Below are 19,843 nucleotides of genomic sequence, written 5' to 3'. Positions count from 1 at the left end.
GCAGAAGGGAAGGAGCACCCTGCAGCTGCCAGGATTTTAGTTTTCTGGTTGCCCCCTTTTGAAGGCTATAACATTTTCGCTTTTCCGTTATTTGGGCCATGTGATGGCATTTTTTTTGCGGGACGAGATGCTTTTTCCAGTGTTACCATTTTGGGGTTGGTATCACCTATTGTTGAAAATTTTGGAACTTTTTTTGAGGTCATGAGTATAAAAGCATCAATTCTGTACTGGATTTTTTACTTTTTTTTTTTTTCGTGTTTATCGTATATCCTAATAATCATGTTATCTTTATTCTATGGGTCGATACGATTACGGGGATACCAGACATGAATATTTTTTCTTATGTTTTACTAAATTTGCCAAATAAAACCCTAATGTGGGGAAAAATCTATCATTTTTGCATCGCTGTCTTCCAAGTGGCATAACATTGTTACGTTTTTGGCTACAGAGCTGGTCGATGGCTTGTTTTTTGCGGGACATGTTGTTCTTTGCAACAATATCATTCTGGAGTACATATGTTTTGTTGATCACGTTCATCATATGGGTTCAATAGTTATTTAGTTTTATTCTATGGATTGTTACGGACGCGGTGATACTATATATGTGGGGTTTGTGTTTTGATTTAGACTTTTTTGAGCGTTATATGTCTCTTTATATGTTTTGGGGCTTATGGGCATTTTTAGTGATTTATAAAGTAATTTTTTATTGAAAAACATTATTTTGTACATTTTTTACATGATCCACCATGGGATATGAACAAGCAATCATCTGATTGCTTGTTCTTGATAATACTCTGCAATACTAATGTATTGCAGGGTATTATCAGTGCCAGCCTATGTAGATGCATAGGCTGACACTTTGCCTTTAAGATGACGTCACAGACGCCATCTTAAAGGTAAACCCTCCAGGCTTCTCTGGGGTCCCGATCGGACCCCAGAGGAGCCAAAACAGCGATCGCCCCCCGAAAACGGTGCGGGGGGGGGGGGGGGGGGCGATCGTGGGGTAAAGACCCCTAGAAGGCATGTTAAATGCCGCGGTCGCGTTGACCGCGGCATTTAACGGGTTAAACACCCGCGATCGAAGCCCACTCCGACCGCGGGTGTTAGCCGGGGATGTACTGCGCTGAGCGCTAATCGTCGGAAGCTGCGCAGTACAACTACGGCGCAGAGCGCTAAGGGGTTAACATAAACACTAAATAGCACGACCCCCACCCAAACAGACAACAAGACACTCCCACAAATAAACAAATTAACCCCTTAACGCTCTGCGCCGTTAAAAGTTAAATCACCCCCTTTCCCTAGAACGAATATAAAACATAATAAACAGTAACAATCACAAACATATTAGGTATCGCCACGTCCCAAAATGCCCGATCTATCAAAATATAAAAACGGTTACGGCCGGCGGTGACCTCCGAGGTGGGAAATGGCGCCCAAATGTCCGAAATGCGACTTTTACACCTTTTTACATAACATAAAAAATGAAATAAAAAATGATCAAAATTTCGCACAGACCTCAAAATGGTAGCAATGAAAATGTCGCCTCATTTCGCAAAAAATGACCCCTCACACATCTCCGTGCCCCAAAGTGTGAAAAAGTTATTAGCGTCAGAAGATGGCAAAAATTTTTTTTTCTTTTTTGTACACATTCGTTTAATTTTTGAAAATGTATTAAAACACAATAAAACCTATATAAATTTGGTATCACCGCGATCGCACCGAACCAAAGAATAAAGTAGGCATGTTATTTGGAGCGAAGAGTGAAAGTCGTAAAAACTGAGCCCACAAGAACGTGACGCACGTGACGTTTTTTTTCAATTTTTCCACATTTGGAATTTTTTTTCAGCTTCGCAGTACACGGCATGTTAAAATAAATAACATCACGGGAAAGTAAAATTTGTTACGCACAAAATAAGCCCTCACACAGGTCTGTACACTTAAAAATGAAAAAGTTATGGATTTTTGAAGTTGGAGAGCGAGAAATCAGCTGATAAAAAACCCTGCGTCCTTAAGGGGTTAACATAAATGAACATAAACAAACCCCACCCCACACAGATATCATCATATTTTTTTTTTTTTAATTATATAAACTAACAAACACAAAATACACATAACACTACACTAAACTAAACACCACACCCTCCCCTTCCCCTCAGATACTGGTCTAACGTCAAAAGTTTACGTTAAGTAGTCCAGACCAGTGTCCAAGGTCAGTTCATAAATATAGAAAATAATCCCGCCACCATCAACCACCTCCCAACCTAACTCTATGTCCCAAACATCACTATATAAAATATATACACTATATACACTATATATATATATATATATATACATACTATTTACAACATAAAGAAAATATCGTACAAAACAAAATCTTTACATCAATCAATACCATTAAGCCCAGGTTCGGCGCCTGCAAGCCCTACATCTCTTTACACTCAGAAAACAAAACAAAAATCTACTGTTCAGCATCAGCCCATTATAAGGAGCAGTGATGACAGACTAAGGGATACTAAAGGAGAACCCCCTCCAAAGGAGAGAGGCCCTCCCTGTGCCTAGCTTCTCATACTCCAGAGAGCACACCTTCACCAGGTCACCCAGAATGTTTGCGACCACCTCATCCACTGGGAGGATTTTACACTGTGTCGACTCTAAGCACCGTGCATTCCACGTGTGATACCTGACCACTAGACTGGTCCCGGCCACCCAGGCCTCTGAATGATCCATAGGCCCACTCCGCATAGGAGAGACCAATGCATCTAAGTGCCCACCCGGTTGTACACCTTTGTGTTAAAGGGGCACTGAAGCAGGAAGTGGTCTATGCTCTCGAGCAGGCCACCACACTCCTTCCGGGGACAACCCCTCACACACAGTTTTCCATGGAAGCAGCGCCAGGTCACTCCCCAGGGGATCCTGATGGAATTTAAAAGAGTTAAACCAACCACCAGATCCCGACTTGGGCAATCCCTGAGGGACAGAGGCTTCTGGAAATGGGTCAACAGAACCCTCTTGTCAAGGAGTTTCTTTGACATGGTCCTGATCTCCCACATTCCCAGACCCCACTGGCGAATCACCTTCAGAACTGGAGTAGCGTAAGCAGGAAGATTCCCATGCGGTGTGCAGAGATCCACTTGCTCTCCTGTCTCCCATTCCTGGAAGAAAGGCCGAAACCATCCCCTACAGGAGTATACCCACGGAGGAGCCCTGTCTTTCCAGAGGTTTGCAACATTGAGTTACATCCTATATTATACACCACAGCTGCACTCACTATTCTTCTGGTGGAGCCTCTGACCCAGATTTATCAAAAGCCCCTGTGTCAGTTTTCTCTCTGACTTAACACATTCTTTTCAGTGCAAAATGCTTACACATGTAGTTAAGAAGTGTTGCACTATTCTGCACATAGAGGGGCGTTCCGGTGGTCAGTTAGCCTGTGCGACACATTTATCATGCAGTGTCCAACAAAATTATGTTGCGTGCCCTATGTTATAGGTTAACCAAAAACAACTTGCTTCACTCTGTTGTGGCAGTGCAGGACGCGCCAGTTTCATGAAGAATGTGAGACACATTACATGAATCTGGCGCACACTGTACCCTCTGCAGGCAAACTGCATATACTGCAGTTTGCACTATTTATGATAAATGTGTGCCATTGTGTACATTACATTACTTATCTTGTACCAATCCTGAAATCAAGCCTGTACATCCATAAGAGCATTTATAACTGGAATCAGATGCGCCTCTTTGCAGACATACTTTATTTCAACTGAAGAACAGTAGGAGTCCACAATCTTGCCATTTTAGATAATGAATCGTAGAATTGTGAAGGTAATTCTTTAATAGAACTGCTGGTTGAAAGGATTTAAAAATTCATACTTCTGTTTTTGCTGAACAGTAGATTATAAAAAAAAAAATAGCTTCTGGATTGTGGATAACTCAACGCTGGAGTAGGGTTTAGGGTGGCACACAGACGCCCCCTTTCCATTTCAATACCCTTGTGTTTGTGTGCATGAATCAGTGTTAGATAGCTTTTTCATGCCATGGGCCTCTAAGCTGTGAATGTTCCATTATTTCAGCAGTGTACTCTCTCAATGCTCCTCACCTTTACTATACTTGGATGCTGGTTTGTTTGATTAAGTGTTAATAGGAGTTTTTCTTGCCTTGTTAATATCATTTTTAAAAGTTTGTTGGATGGATTTGATTGGCTGCGACAGACATGTGCGAACATCTGATAATAAGACGGACGAAAGGGTTGTGATCCTCTTTTGTTCCAGAACCTGCTGCCTCTTATTGAAGAGTTTTACAATATTTCTGCAAATCAGTAGATAAATGCCCTGTGCCAGACAGCAAGTTGAGGGCACAGACACTGCAAACAGAAGGAAATAAATATCATCAAAATATAAAGATCCCTGAAAATAAGAGGAAATATTAGTTCCTGGGAAGCGGGTGACTGAAACACAACTAATATTTGCCGTAATGAGAGAATAAGAGAAAAAAACAAACACATAACTCCCACTGCTTTTCCTACTAAAAATCAAAGCTCCCTCTTGTGCAGCCCCCAGAAGATGATGCAGTCAACATAATCACAGGTAAAAGCGCTCTCTTAAAGGAAGTGGCCATGTGTCTCTCATGTAACTTGAATGAAGTGGAAGATGGCCCCCAATCAGGGGTAAACCTAGCCAATTACACATATAATGTACCATTTCCAGCAGCACTAGGTCTAAAATGCCCCCTTTCCTGCAGCTGCTCCCCTTTTCTGTGGCCCCCTCCCTCCTGCTTTTTCTGTTGTCTGTATTTAAGAAAAGGGGGCCACAGAAAAGAGGACATTATAATACCCCTTTTTATTTAGCCCCACACACCCCTATTATGTCCTCTTGTCTGTGGCCTTTTTACTATGAGGAAAAAAATGTATATACATAACGTATCCTACAACGTATATCATAGGCACCTAATTTAACCATTAAAATATAGGAAAACATATTGACTTGAGTATAAGCCTAAGGTTGGATATGCAGCCACTACTCTAATAAAATCTCCAGCAGCAGTGCCCTCACTCATGAAATATCCACAGCAGAGCCCCCTTTAATGAAATGTCTGCTGCAGAGCCGCCTTTAATGAAATTTCCACTGCAGAGCCCCCCTTTAATGAAATGTCTACCGCAGAGCCCCCTTTAATGAAATCTCCACTGCAGACCCCCCCTTTAATGAAATGGCCACAGTTGAGCCCCCTTTAATGAAATGGCCACAAAAGAGCCCCCCTTTAATGGAATGCCCACTGCAAAGCACCCTTTAATGAACTATCCAAAGCAAAGCCCCCCTTTAATGAGATTTCCACAGCAGAGACCCCATTTAATAAAATGCCCACTGCAGAGCCCCCCTTTAAGGAAATATACACTGCAGAGCCCTCCTTTAATGAAATTTCCACAACAGAGCCCCCTTTAATTAAAAAAAGCCACTGCAGAGCCCCCTTTTGATGAAATGTCCACAGCAGAGCCCACCCCCCATTAATGAAATGCCCAGAACAATGCCCCATACAAAAAAGCATATGCTTACCATCCGTTTCTTCTCCCCTAGGCTCCATAGTCTTCACTTGCAGGCGTGCACACAGTATGACATCGAGCAGCCGTGACATAGTGTGGGTGTCTGGACAGGGAAGAATACAGAGCCGCAGGGAGAAAAAGCTGTTGGTAACTATAGGGTTTTATTTTCAAATTCTTTGGCCGCGGCCCCGGGCCAGCTGCACAGGGAGAGGGGGGCACCGCCTTGCGCCGCCTGAGTCCACTTTCTCAAGTCACCTCTTTGTTGGTGTGCCCCTGGTCCCAACGGAAGGCAATATATGGAAATTCAGGCCTGGTACTCTCATGTAATCACACTAGTAAAATCATTGGCTGTCCAACACCTATGACATGTGTGTCTATAGGGCTCACCACATTTGTAACTGTTCCTATAATTGTCGAATGTGTACAAATTGTGAAAACATCCTCATTAAAAAAAAATGCCCAGTAGTCTCCCCTCACTAATGAAATGTCCAGCAGCTGCCTCCCCCTCATTGGTGAAATATACAGCACAGCCCCCACATTAAAGGGGTATTCCCATGAAGACAAGTTTCTAATATGTACTCAGGATAACAAAGTAACACATTCTATAATTCACAGCATTTAACCGATATAAGTCCAACCTGTCTCTATCAGTCCTGCTGTACACAATTTCAGTTGCCCCTAGACAAGACCTTTTAACTTCTGCCTTCGGGTCAAGCCGCCATATTGAATTTCTGTGTGAGATTGTGCAGATGAGATTTCTGTCTCTCTCTGCTGTGTGCCTGTAGCCACGCCCCCTGCAGGGAGCTCAGAGACACTCACTGATTACTTCCTGCCTGGAGATTAGTTCTGTGGGGTGATAATGTGGTTAGTTAGGTTAAATTATCAGGGCTACAAACTACAAACTACAAGTAGATAAGTGATCTGGGGGAAGAGGGAAGCATGCACATATCTGTGAGATGTAGGAGGGTTCACAGTGTAACAGTGTAAAAGTCTGTCAGCCTCTGTCTGTCATGCCTCTGTGTAAAAGGCATCATACATCTCAAGCATCTCTCATCTGTCTAATCTCTCTCTATGTATCAGTGTGCTAGTACAATGTCAGAAGCCAGATGAAAGTTTATATACACCTGTACCCTGATAATCTAACCACATTGTCACCCATAGAATTAGATGGATTATAATGTATCTGTTTAGAGAGTCCCCGCGCACACAATCTGGGATTTTACATTGAGCAGCCTAATGAGTAATAGGAGCTAAAACAGCAATACAACTGAATCAAATTGTAAAGTAAGGAGTTAACATGATCTTTATTGTGTTAATATCACTAGAGAATTGAAATGTGCAAATTTTCTTTCTTGGGAAAAACCCTTTAATGAAATGCCCAGATGCAGCCTCCCCTCATTAATCCGTATACAGGGAGTTGAGGCTGTGTATACAGGGGGTGTTGAGGCTGTGTATACAGGGTTGCTGAGGCTGTGTATACAGGGGGGCTGAGGCTGTGTATGCAGGGGTGCTGAGGCTGTGTATTCAAGGGGGCTGAGGCTGTGTATACAAGGGTGCTGAGGCTGTGTATACAGGGGTGCTGAGGCTGTGTATGCAAGGATGCTGAGGCTGTGTATACAGGGGTGCTGAGGCTGTGTATGCAGGGGGGCTGAGGCTGTGTATACAGGGGGTTGAGGCTGTGTATACAGGGTAGGGCAGCATATTCAAGTTTCGCTTCAGGCAGCAAAAAGCAAGCAAAATTGGCCCTGGCTATTGCAGATATAGAAAAAACTTTAGAAACTTTACAGTTGTACAGGCAGTTTGTTCTTAAGTTGGAACTATATATTTCTTTTATAATTGTAACCCCAGAGATATTTTTTTTGGTCTCTGTTACAATTGGATTTTAAAAATGTTGAATTGTAATAAAAAACAGGATTAACAATAAAGCTTCATTGCAGACCCCTGTGATAACTGTTATACCTGTTTATTGTAGCCTTGGACTAAAGTACAGTAAATTGCCAACATCCAGAGGTCCGTTTGTAACTAGGGGTTGTCTGTAAGTTGGGTGTTCATAAGTAGGGGACTGCCTGTACTTTAAAACATGATGCAACACAACGTTTTGAAGGAAAAGTTTACAATGTTACTCAACTATTTCAGGACACTGAAACTATTAAACAACAAAGGGGGCATAGGCTTTAAGAAGTCAGCGTCCCAGGCTCTAGTTGCAGTTGCATCCACTGTCAGCTTGGAATAAGTAATTAATAAAATGGAGGTGTAATAAGACTATGTAACATTCACCGTCTGCTCTCATTGTTCATGGTTATAAGCTCTATAATTACCAATTAAGAGCAGTATGATTTGCTGATTATCTCTGGAGCAGTGCATTATGGGCTCCCTGCAGTGCAGCACTCTATCGAAGACATGCTACGTTATTGTACTTACTGCCATTACATCTGCCATTGATAAATCTGAGGTTTCTGAAATATTAAACTTAGCAATGAATGAAAATCCTCAGAGATGAATCCCTTGTGATGTGACCTGATCCCTGAACAATGTAGCATACAAATGACAATGGCCCACATTTATCAAAAACACATAGTTCAGTTTGCCTGTGTAGTGTGCAGGGTGCACCAGATTCATGAATTGTGATGCATGAATCTGTCGCCCCCTGCACTGCTCTGGAAGTGGGCACCATTCTTTTTTGGTGCACTTTGTTAAGGCTGCAGAATTGTGGCGCAGACACAATTGAGGCGCGAGGTCCAACTATGCATTAAAGGGGTATTCTCGTCTGGGCACTCACATTCAGTTTAATTAATCTGCCATATGTAAACCTTTCTTCAATTAGATGTTATTAAAAAAAATGTTCCTGTGTGAAGATAATTTCTCATAAATGTAGCCATGTTGTCCCTCAGAAACTAGATGGCTTCCTCGGATACGGCCACCTCTACTGGAGTGATTGCACAAAGAAACAAAAGGTTATTGTATATAAATTGTCCGGGAGTTACTGCATGTCGCACAGCCGTCCTGTGGTAATGATTGCTGAATCCATGTGGTCTGGCAGGACTCTATAGCGCAAGTCTGGCCTCCGCTGCCAGAGTGTGACGTGGTCGTATCCGAGGAAGCTATCTGGTTTCTAAGGGACAACATGACTACATTTATGAGAAATTATCTTTACACAGAAACTTTTTTTTTATTAACATCCAATTGAAGAAATGTTTACAAAAGGCAAATGAATTTAATTAAATGTAAATGCCCAGAAGGGAATACCCCTTTAACACATTTTTTCTGTCTTGTCGGACACAGTGCAGTTACAACACAGAGCTGGTGCAGACACTTTGGGGCACATTTACTTACCCGTTCCTTGAAGTTCACCAAAAGTGCATTATCAGACGATACTGCACTGTGCAGCGATTCACTAAGATCGATCACTTCCCCGCTCAGGTCTGCCGGAGTTCACCTTCTTCTTTCTGATGCATGTAAGTGCATTGTCTTGCGACAACATTTGAAAGTTAAATACTGCGCTCAGTCTGAATCAGTCGGATCATCCAATGGCACAGTCCCCCCCCAATTTGTGTCGCATGAAAGCCTGCGCAGCTGCGACAGAAAGCGATTGTGTGCGACACAATCCTAGTGCAGACACCTGTTAAATACCTGTCGAAGTCCGATGAAAATGCAGCGTGCGACCCTTAGTAAATGAGCCCATATAGGTCTAAATGCGAAAGCAATTTCCACGTTCTTTGTAGTGCAAAGTCAGACAAAAAACTGGTGCAAACACTTTAATAAAAGAAAAAATTCTCATTATAAAAGGATTTTCCTGTGTATTACATATCCAAAGGATATGGGGGAATCTGCACCTATTCCAGGAACGAAAGTCCACAAAGTTGGGGATCAGGTCCATTCATCACTAGTTATATAAGCTAGATGTGGATTTTGATGACTACAGGTGTAGCAGTATACATATGTATTTCATTCCTTCAAAGTGTTATAGTAATTTTTCATGTAATTTTAAGACAGTCCTACTCTAAAAGCCAGTCTTAAAATTCCCACTTTGCCGGCGCTCTAGTGCCCATATTACTGAGAGGTTGAAGCCTCAAACTCCACCGGCACAAACTCTGTCAGTTCTGATCTAAGACCAAGAATTGGCTCTACTCTCTGCCAGTTATGTGGTAAGCCATGGCTCACTTGAAGCTGATTTCACTGATACGACTCCCTCCCCCATACAGTACATGATCCATATAGACTGACCTCTCTTTTAGCTTCTGTACTTCTTTTTCCAATTCAACTCAGACTCTCTGCAGTTGAAGAAGGCTTAATTACCTGAGAAGTTCAGTGCATTAATGTAGGATATTATTCTTTGGTCTGAAGCCGCACTGAAAAAGGTTTATCAGAGAAAGTCAATGGAAAATCCCCTTTCCCTTGAGTCGACTCTTGTAAAGCACTTTAAGGGATCCATTATTTCCAGCTAAATATATAAACTCTACAGACAAGATGGGAAGAGGTCTTTATGTCCTAACCAGGAATAATGAATGTACTCGTGATGACAAACCTCTCACACACAAGATGCTCTTATCAAGTTCATCTAAAATATCCTTGCCTTCCTCTTTGATGTGTGTACTGACTTGGAAGTGTTACCCACTTTCTAGCAGCAGGTAGTCACCGTTAACTCCTCTATGAATATTCACAAACCTCCATGTGAACATAAAATCCTCGTAGAATGAAACATTAAAGAAAAGTGAGGAGGGGGATGCAACTTCAGTGCCTTCAGAGAATGAATGTGGAAAATAGAGAAGAGCTGCAGGTGGCATTCACGACTAGTTTAGTGCAGAAATCAGAAAACTCTTTACAAAAAGAGTAAATTCCCATGTAGCACATTGAGATAAATGCAACTTTCCCAATTAGTGAACAAGGGTTTCAGATGAATGGAAATATTTTGGGGTAGGTTCACAAAGCCATCATTTAATATGAACAAAATCCACTTCAGAAGGATATTCTGAATGAGCCCCATGATCAAACACTGATAGCCGGCGATAAGAACCATCAACATTTAATGTTCCAAATCTTCCAGAATTTTTTTAGGATATGTTGTAATGTGTCCACACTAGATGTAACATTATGGGGCACATTTACCTACCCGGTCCTGTCGCGATCCCCGATCCAGACTGTCCGACGAGGATGAAGTCCGGTGCGATTCACCAAGATCGTGCGCCCGAGATCCTGCATGTGTCTCTTCCCCGCTGATGTCCGCCAGAGTTCACCTTCTTCTTCCCGGTGCATGTAAGTGCTTGGTATTGCGACACAATTTAAATATTACATCCCCCACGTTGTCCGAATCCGTCAGACCAACGGCCCGTCCCCCCATTTGTGTCACGTGAAACCTGGCGCAATGCACAAAAATCCAACCGCGTGTGACGGAATCCCCCACGCAATCCCCAAAGACACCGGAAAACCCGACAGAAATGGGCCCTTAGTAAATAAGCCCCTATTTGTGGTCTGTTTTTTACTTTTTATCTTGCATTTTATAGTAATTTGCCTCCTGCAGGCCAAACTTCCATTTCTCAGTTGTCTCAGTGTTGAAGGTGGAAATTGGTTCTTAGCAAATCTCCCATACACTGCATGCATGGTAAAGCCACAAGATGGTGCCCATATCTCTGTGACACAGAAGTAGCAGCAGGATCATATACACTCACCGGCCACTTTATTAGGTACACCTGTCCAACTGCTCGTTAACACTTAATTTCTAATCAGCCAATCACATGGCGGCAACTCAGTGCATTTAGGCATGTAGACATGGTCAAGACAATCTCCTGCATTTCAAACCGAGCATCAGTATGGGGAAGAAAGGTGATTTGAGTGCCTTTGAACGTGGCATGGTTGTTGGTGCCAGAAGGGCTGGTCTGAGTATTTCAGAAACTGCTGATCTACTGGGATTTTCACGCACAACCATCTCAAGGGTTTACAGAGAATGGTCCCAAAAATAAAAAACATCCAGTGAGCGGCAGTTCTGTGGGCGGAAATGCCTTGTTGATGCCAGAGGTTAGAGGAGAATGGGCAGACTGGTTCGAGCTGATAGAAAGGCAACAATGACTCAAATCAACCAAGGTAGGCAGAAGAGCATCTCTGAACGCACAGTACGTCGAACTTTGAGGCAGATGGGCTACAGCAGCAGAAGACCACACCGGGTGCCACTCCTTTCAGCTAAGAACAGGAAACTGAGGCTACAATTTGCACAAGCTCATCGAAATTGGACAGTAGAAGATTGGAAAAAACGTTGCCTGGTCTGATGAGTTTCGATTTCTGCTGCGACATTCAGATGGTAGGGTCAGAATTTGGTGTCAACAACATGAAAGCATGGATCCATCCTGCCTTGTATCAACGGTTCAGGCTGGTGGTGGTGGTGTCATGGTGTGGGGAATATTTTCTTGGCACTCTTTGGGCCCCTTGGTACCAATTGAGCATCGTTGCAACGCCACAGCCTACCTGAGTATTGTTGCTGACCATGTCCATCCCTTTATGACCACAATGTACCCAACATCTGATGGCTACTTTCAGCAGGATAATGCGCCATGTCATAAAGCTGGAATCATCTCAGACTGGTTTCTTGAACATGACAATGAGTTCACTGTACTCAAATGGCCTCCACAGCCACCAGATTTCAATCCAATAGAGCATCTTTGGGATGTGGTGGAACGGGAGATTTGCATCATGGATGTGCAGCCGACAAATCTGCGGCAACTGTGTGATGTCATCATGTCAATATGGACCGAAATCTCTGAGGAATGCTTCCAGCACCTTGTTAAATCTATGCCACGAAGAATTGAGGCAGTTCTGAAGGCAAAAGGGGGTCCAACCCATTACTAGCATGGTGTACCTAATAAAGTGGCCGGTGAGTGTATTTTTCCAGTAGCTGTAAAATACACAGTATTAGTAGCTCCAAGATCTCTCTTCCATTGTCTGTGCAAATTCTATGAGCAGCTGTCATTTGATATTTCTTGATAATCAGTCTTGGGAGACCAACACAAATTCAGCTGGAATTTTAAATTGAAAGTGAATTTATAGAGATGTGCAGTGAAGAGTCAGAAGTGGAGTCATTGGAATTTTTCTCTGTTAAGATATATTAAAGTTTCGTCTGGACTATTGATTAATGCAATGTTTATTGTAAGTAATGGCCATTTGACATTCTAAGAAACCCTTTACTTAAAACACAACATAAAAAGGACAGATCATTTATCCACTGATGCAACTCTCAATATTTACAAGTTTTCTTGCTGTTCTAAGAAAGAGCTGCTACGAGTGGTGGTGGCCTCGGGACGTTTTCCTATAAGAACGACTAATGGGCTCAATAATAATCCAGATATAGTTTCTTTGACCCTTCTCTATTCTGTAATCTGTAGGGTAAGAAATTTGGGAACTCTGATCAGCTTCTGCCATTCTTTATTACCTTCAACTTGACAATGAACTTTTTTTCACTGTATTTTTTCTCTCTTGAAGGGAAGGGTTAACTTTGGAAGTAGTGGTCCCAGATGTAATGTACTTGGCTCTGACACCTGCCTCAGAGGATGTTTTCCAAAGAGACCCCAATAATGAGGAGCGAGTCTGCACCCCCCTGTACTTCTGCAGAATTACTCTCCATGAAGCAGGATGTGGCTTCCACAGCAGTGTGGAAATAACAGGTGTGACAAGACGGGGCTGCACAGCAGGTGACAAGAACTTGGTCTCCATAGGAAGTTTTTAGAATGTGCTAATTAACTCCTGCTAGTCAAGCTTGAGTGAAGAGGGAATTCACCCAAACTGGGCAAACCATATACCTTCTGAGCCAAGTAGATGTACAGGATACCAGAGATCTGCACAACACCGCTCTGCCCCTCTAGCTTTTGAGTGAAACATATTAATATATGCTGCAGATTATTACAGCAGATCATTTGTTCATAGATCTGAAAAGTATTGTTCTGTCCACTCTACTTCTTGTGTTCAAATTGGCGCTTGAGATGCAAAACACAAGAGCAACCGAGAAGCGCTCATTGGGTGAAAACATTTTGGGAATAATACTAATAGTTACAAAGGGTCTCACTTTCCTAAATTTTGTAATACAAGATGTAAAAGTTATAGAATTCCAACCAGTGTTGAACTGGCAGGCCTAAGGCCCATCAGTGAAATAGATTATGGGGCCCAGCTACTGTTACGTGTAAATATTACCTGTACATTTTTAGGCCTCGTATATATGAGATGTGTTTTGAGTTTTGAAACTTATTGTAAATGTATCATGCTATATGCATCTCAAAACACATCAGTATTAATGATGGTGAAAATGCAAATGTGGTTGAATTATGTTTCAAAATTAATTTCAAGCTCATCTAGAGTATCTCTCTAAGATCACAGTTGTGTTTAGACCAAAACGCTTTCTTTTGGTTAGTAATATGTTTTTTCATGTTAAAAAACACTTGTTGCTACTTACCTTAATTAAGCGTATACATTCTCCAGATGAGCTTGAAATGCATTTTCAAATGCAATTCAAATGCATTGTCTGAGCATGGACTTAGGGTTCAGCATTAGGGATTACCTTTTATTAAAATCAATCAGTGCATCCACCATCTTCCCCTTATATTGTGACCCCTCATGTCCCCCTCACATTGCCCCCTCATATTATGGTCCCATCCTCTTTTATATTTTGGTCTCCCTCATCTTCCCCTCATATTGTGGCCCCTCTCATATTGTGACCTTTTATCTCCCCATCATATTGTTGCTCCCCTCATCTCTCCCTCCTATTGTTGCTCCCTCATCTTCCCCTATTATTACTCCCTTTCATCTCCTTATATTGTGACCCCTCTCCTTCTCCTTATATTGTGGCCCTGTCCAAATTCCCATAATATTCTGGCCTCTCATATGGCCCCCGGATTTGCCTACTGGGCTGCAACGCTTTTTGGCACCACCGCTGCCATCTGCGAAGTCCACCCCTGTCATGCTGTGCCGCTACCTCAACTCTTTCTGCGTCCTCAGTTGGATCAGATGACAGTGCAGAGAGGTGTCAGCTCTCTGCATCATCACTGTACATGATCGTGTGACCCTGATCACATCACAGCCCAGCCCGAGCACAGAACAGATGTTCCGAACATCTGCTAACTTATCGGAAGACACGCACGCCGAACGGTGTTCTTCACAATAGTATGTGAAGAACATTATGTGTGAAGAACACATTGCAGATGTATGGAGACATTTGCAATGTGTTCTCCACACATATTGTTCTTCATATACTATTGTGAAGAACACCGTTCGGCACTCGTGTCTTCCGATTAGTTAGCAGATGTACGGAACATCTGCAATCTGTTCTTCAGTGTTCTTTTAATGTGTTCTTTCAGTGAAAACATCTGCAAACATCTGCAATGTGTTCTTCTTTAGTGTTCTTTCAATGTGTTCTTTCAGTGAAAAATGCTCAAGTCTCCCATTGACTTAAATGGGGTTCGTTATTCGATACGAGCACTCGAGCATCGGGAAAAGTTCGACCCGAGTAACGAGCATTCGAGCATTTTAGTGCTCGTTCATCTCTATTCTTTATATCATGTTGTCAGGCATGTCAAGGTATTTGGGGTATGAGGTGGGGAGAGAGTGAAATATTGTAATACAACATCTGAATAACTTTGTTTTATCATAAACAAAAAATTATTTCTCACTGAATGTTCTGCAACAACCTCTCTCATGAATACAATTCTGACCGTGATCTATTCAGTAGTATATTAAATCTACTCTGCAGACCATTTCTCCGTCACCTCTTCCTTCGGCAGCTTATTATATAACTATTCTTTCTACTGATAGTGGTCTAGACTGTGGGGAGGATTTATCACATCTCCAATGAGTCTGATGTGTGTCTTTTTTGCCCCTGCAAATATTGCAACATTTTTTGTGCCAAAATCTGCTCAAAGATGGCACGGTTCTGTTTGTGATAAATCCCCCACAATTTATTACTACAACACTGATCTCTCTACAGATCTGCAGATCATTGCTTTGTTTGAACTCTTTATGCGCTGACTGATAATGTTAGTATTAATTTTACACCATTTAAATAACATTCTGACAAAGAACGGAGCTTTGCATAATATGCGGCCGTTACCAGAGAACAGACGGCACAGTAATTGGCAATGAGCTGCGGTAATTAATTAATAGGTGCAGAGATGTAGACTGACAGGACTCATAATAAAGTATGTTTATGTCCTATAGCAAATCTGTCAAGAAAGTTGTTACACTGAATTTATTCCTTAAAGGCTATTTTTACTCCCATAAAAAGATCCTGGCTTCTTTTAGCATTTTAATAAATATGGCAGAAAATCAAAACAGTCGAAAATGAATGACATAAAATTTGTGATGTAACATTATGCGCATATTGTTTTCAGGAACTTGCTTTAATAGGTATAAATAGTGGTGTTATTAATGGGTTTAGATTATTTTAAAAAATTCTAATGGATGGGGGAGGGTGTTTAAAAAAAACGCTTCCATTAACTTTGAACCTTTGAATCTTCATCCAATCACAAAACAATGTATCTCTCAATGGTTTCTTTTCTTCCTGATTTTTGATGATTTTAGTCCATAATTAAAAGGAAGAACTTTACCAGAAAACTTTGGAGGCGGTTTGATATAAAAGTAAAAACAGCATAAGTTGTGAGGGAGAAAGACTATATATTATGGATCAGCGTGAGGACAAAGGAGAAAAGGTTTTAAGAGTAAGGTCTGGAGTACCGACAAGGATACGCGTTTCACTTCCATGGCACATTTCATCACAAAAGAACCAAGGATCTAAACTAACAAGAAACTTGAAGTATCTGAAGATGTGAAGACGTCGTGAGGCAAGGTCTTTACACTTTGAGATTGTCACCTTCCTTGTGTTGCCAGCCCTAGCATTTAAACCTTGCAGACACGCCAGGTGCCGACAAGTCCTGGCCCCATAAAAAGAAATACATTTTCTCGTCTCATTAATTTCCAATTTCATTTGTTTTTCTCTTCAGGAGCAAGTCCAGGACTTCATTTTGTCCTTGCTGGTTTACCCTGTGGCAAAGCCTTATGGATTAAAAGGCGGTGAGAAGATAAGCCTTAGATTTCTACAGAGTGCCCATAATACTTTGCTGCATGCAAAAAAATTGTTCTAATAATTGTATAATATCACAGCTTCATTCTGTAGTTCTGCAATAACTGTATTTGTGTAATTTAATCTGGTGCTATAAAATATAGACATTTTATGGTTATTAAAGCCCGTGTCTAGTCTTCAGTAAATAAAGTTTGATCTTAAAGGTATATTCCTAAATTTGATATTCATGATTTGAATACATATTTGAATACATGATAGGTGCAGGTCCTATCCTGCGCATATCTCCATAACAGGGATGAGCTGATCACCTTCCCATGGCCAGAAATAGTCTAAACACTTGGATCCTGCACATATGATGTATTCATGACATCTGCTGGATATGTCATAATATCCAAGTTTATGGAACAGATTTCATATACAGTTGGCATTGGTCCCTTTAAAAATGAAAATTTCTTTAAGCCATATGTATATAGCTGCTGTACAATCTATTCATCTGTAAGATGAATCAATTTATTGAGAATGAATAATCTTTACGCTGAGGTCATTGGGTTAAGAATTTATTAGTGATATCCACACACATTTCGTTCTCTCAGCCCAGCCATTCTGTCAGTAGAAAAACCAAACAAGACACAGTACTCTCCATCTTTGGACAATGCACAATGTTTTGATTCCTCCCGAGCTTGAGGGCAAATAAAAATAAACTTAAAGAAAAAATGTGTTTTCAGACAATATTTCCCATGTTCTCCTGCAGCGGTCACACAAATCAATAGGTTCCCTGAAGGAGCGCGGACATAGAAGAATATGAAAGTTCAGCACTCGTCCTCCGGGGCTGTGTGTAATCAGTCTTTCAGGAAAACACGCTTCAATCAATCTTGTTGCTGCGCAGTTAGTTTCACTAAGAGCCATAATTCAGGGAGGAAAAACTGCGGCTTTTTTTCCCCTGGAAATGTTGAACTTGTAATTCGCTGTATGAAGAACACAGCAGAAGAAAACCTGAGTTTGGAATTATGACTTGCCGTGGCAGGGGCCACATGATTAACAAATAAAGCAACCAAATAGCAGAGACATTTGACTGACATGAAACCGTAGTGGAAAAGCCCGGGAGGGGAAGCTGTAGATACCTTCTAACAAGGTTATAATATGTGAGAGTTTTCTGCCCAAGTTACTACAGGTTCCACATAAACAGTATGGACACTCATGGCCATATTTCGCACTTGCAGTGCTCTGGGCCCTGAGCAATATTTATAATAGGGCCCCACACCATTTACAATAGTGTTGCATGCATGAAAAGTTACCTTTCATCATGCTTCTGCCATAATATATAATAATAACATTGCAGTCTGCATTCATTTTTATATTGTAATATTGAAGTATAACATGCAATCAAGTCTATTGTAAATTATGGTAAACAGAAGGACAACCATTTTCCAGAAATATTTGATTTTCATTACTTCTCTCCATAGGGGAGATGTATAGTTCGTCTAGATTCTCTATACAGGCAGTCCCCGGGTTACATACAAGATAGGGTCCGGAGGTTTGTTCTTAAGTTGAATTTGTATGTAAGTCGAAACTGTATATTTTATAATTGTAGTTCCATACAAAAAAAAATTTGGCCCCAGTGACATTTGGAGTTTAAACATTTTTTGCTGTAATGGGACCAAGGATTATCAATAAAACTTCATTACAGACACCTTACAGCTGATCATTGCAATCTGGGATTATAGTAAAGCATTAAGAAAGCTTCACCAGAGGTCAGAGGGGTCTGTCTGTAACTATGGGTTGTCTGTAAGTCGGGTGTCCTTAAGTAGGGGACCACCTGTAGTCAGATCAGCCCCACATCACAGCGCACATCACAAATTACCAATAGCACACAAATTAGGAGGTGACTGGAGTACACATCAGACACATGTAGAAGTGGCATGTAGTAACTTACAGGTGACAATGTTCCCCTTTTTTATCCAAAGATGAAGAATAGAGATGAGCGAGCACTAAAATGCTCGGGTGCTCGTTACTCGAGCCGAACATTTCCAGATGCTCGAGTGCTCGTTTCGAGTAACGAGCCCCATTGAAGTCAATGGGAGACCCGAGCATTTTTCAAAGGGACCATGGTTCAGGAATAAAATGTGTTATTTAATTGAAAAATAATGTCTTCTGATAATTTGCAAACATCTGCGATCTATTCTTCACTGTTCCGCGCGTATATTATCTCCCGACAAGTTAGCAGATGTAAAGAACAGTGAAGAATAGAATAAAAACAGTGAACACAGGATCATTTAAGATAAAAACACAGTGCAGAACACAGTGCAGAATAGATTACAGATGTTCGGCACATCTGCTTACTTGTCGGGAGATACGCGCGGAACGGCGCGAACAAAATAGCATGTGAAGAACAATATTTATGTGTGTGAAGAACACATTGCAGATGTTTAAATACATCTGCAATGTGTTCTTCACACATATATATTGTTCTTCACATGCTATTTTGTTCGCGCCGTTCCGCGCGTATCTCCCGACAAGTAAGCAGATGTGCCGAACATCTGTAATCTATTCTGCACTGTGTTCTGTACTGTGTTTTTATCTTAAATGATCCTGTGTTCACTGTTTTTATTCTATTCTTCATTGTTCTTCACTGTGTTTTTTTTAATTAAATGCTCGATCTCGAGCAGGGGAAATACTCGTCCGAGCAACGAGCCGTCTCGAGTACCCTAATGCTCGACCGAGCATCAAGCTCGGACGAGCATGTTCGCTCATCTCTAATGAAGAAACACTCCATCTGACCTGATGGTTCTTAATCCTAATTTTATCCTGTGCTAAGTTAGGTACACGAGTCACAAACCGAAGCTGCAATTCACTAAGTAGAAGCCATGAATGCCCCGCAAAGCTTGAGCTACACAGGGAATATTTCAAAATAAAAACCATAAAGCAAGTAAAGAGCAAGTCCAACAACCAACATGTTTCAATGCGAAGCATCTTAGTTGACATTTATGGCTTTTAACCCCTTAATGCTGCAGCCTTTTTTTTCATGTCAAAGCCTTTTCATTTGGAAAAAAATTCCAAATGCAGTCAAATTGGTGAAGAAACGCAATAGCAGCACTTTCTGGTGTGCTCCGTTTTTACGACTTTAACTGTGTGCTCCAAATCATACATTTACTTTATTCTTTGGTGAGGTACGATCGTTGTGATCCCAAATTTATATAGGTTTTATTGTGTTTTATTACATTACATTTTATTACAGAATTCTGGTGATTGCGCTAG

The sequence above is a fragment of the Engystomops pustulosus genome, chromosome 7, assembly GCF_040894005.1.
Source record: "Engystomops pustulosus chromosome 7, aEngPut4.maternal, whole genome shotgun sequence".
Classification (NCBI taxonomy): Eukaryota; Metazoa; Chordata; class Amphibia; order Anura; family Leptodactylidae; genus Engystomops; species Engystomops pustulosus.
The sequence above is the reverse complement of the archived record's forward strand: the minus strand, read 5'-3'. Positions refer to the sequence as shown.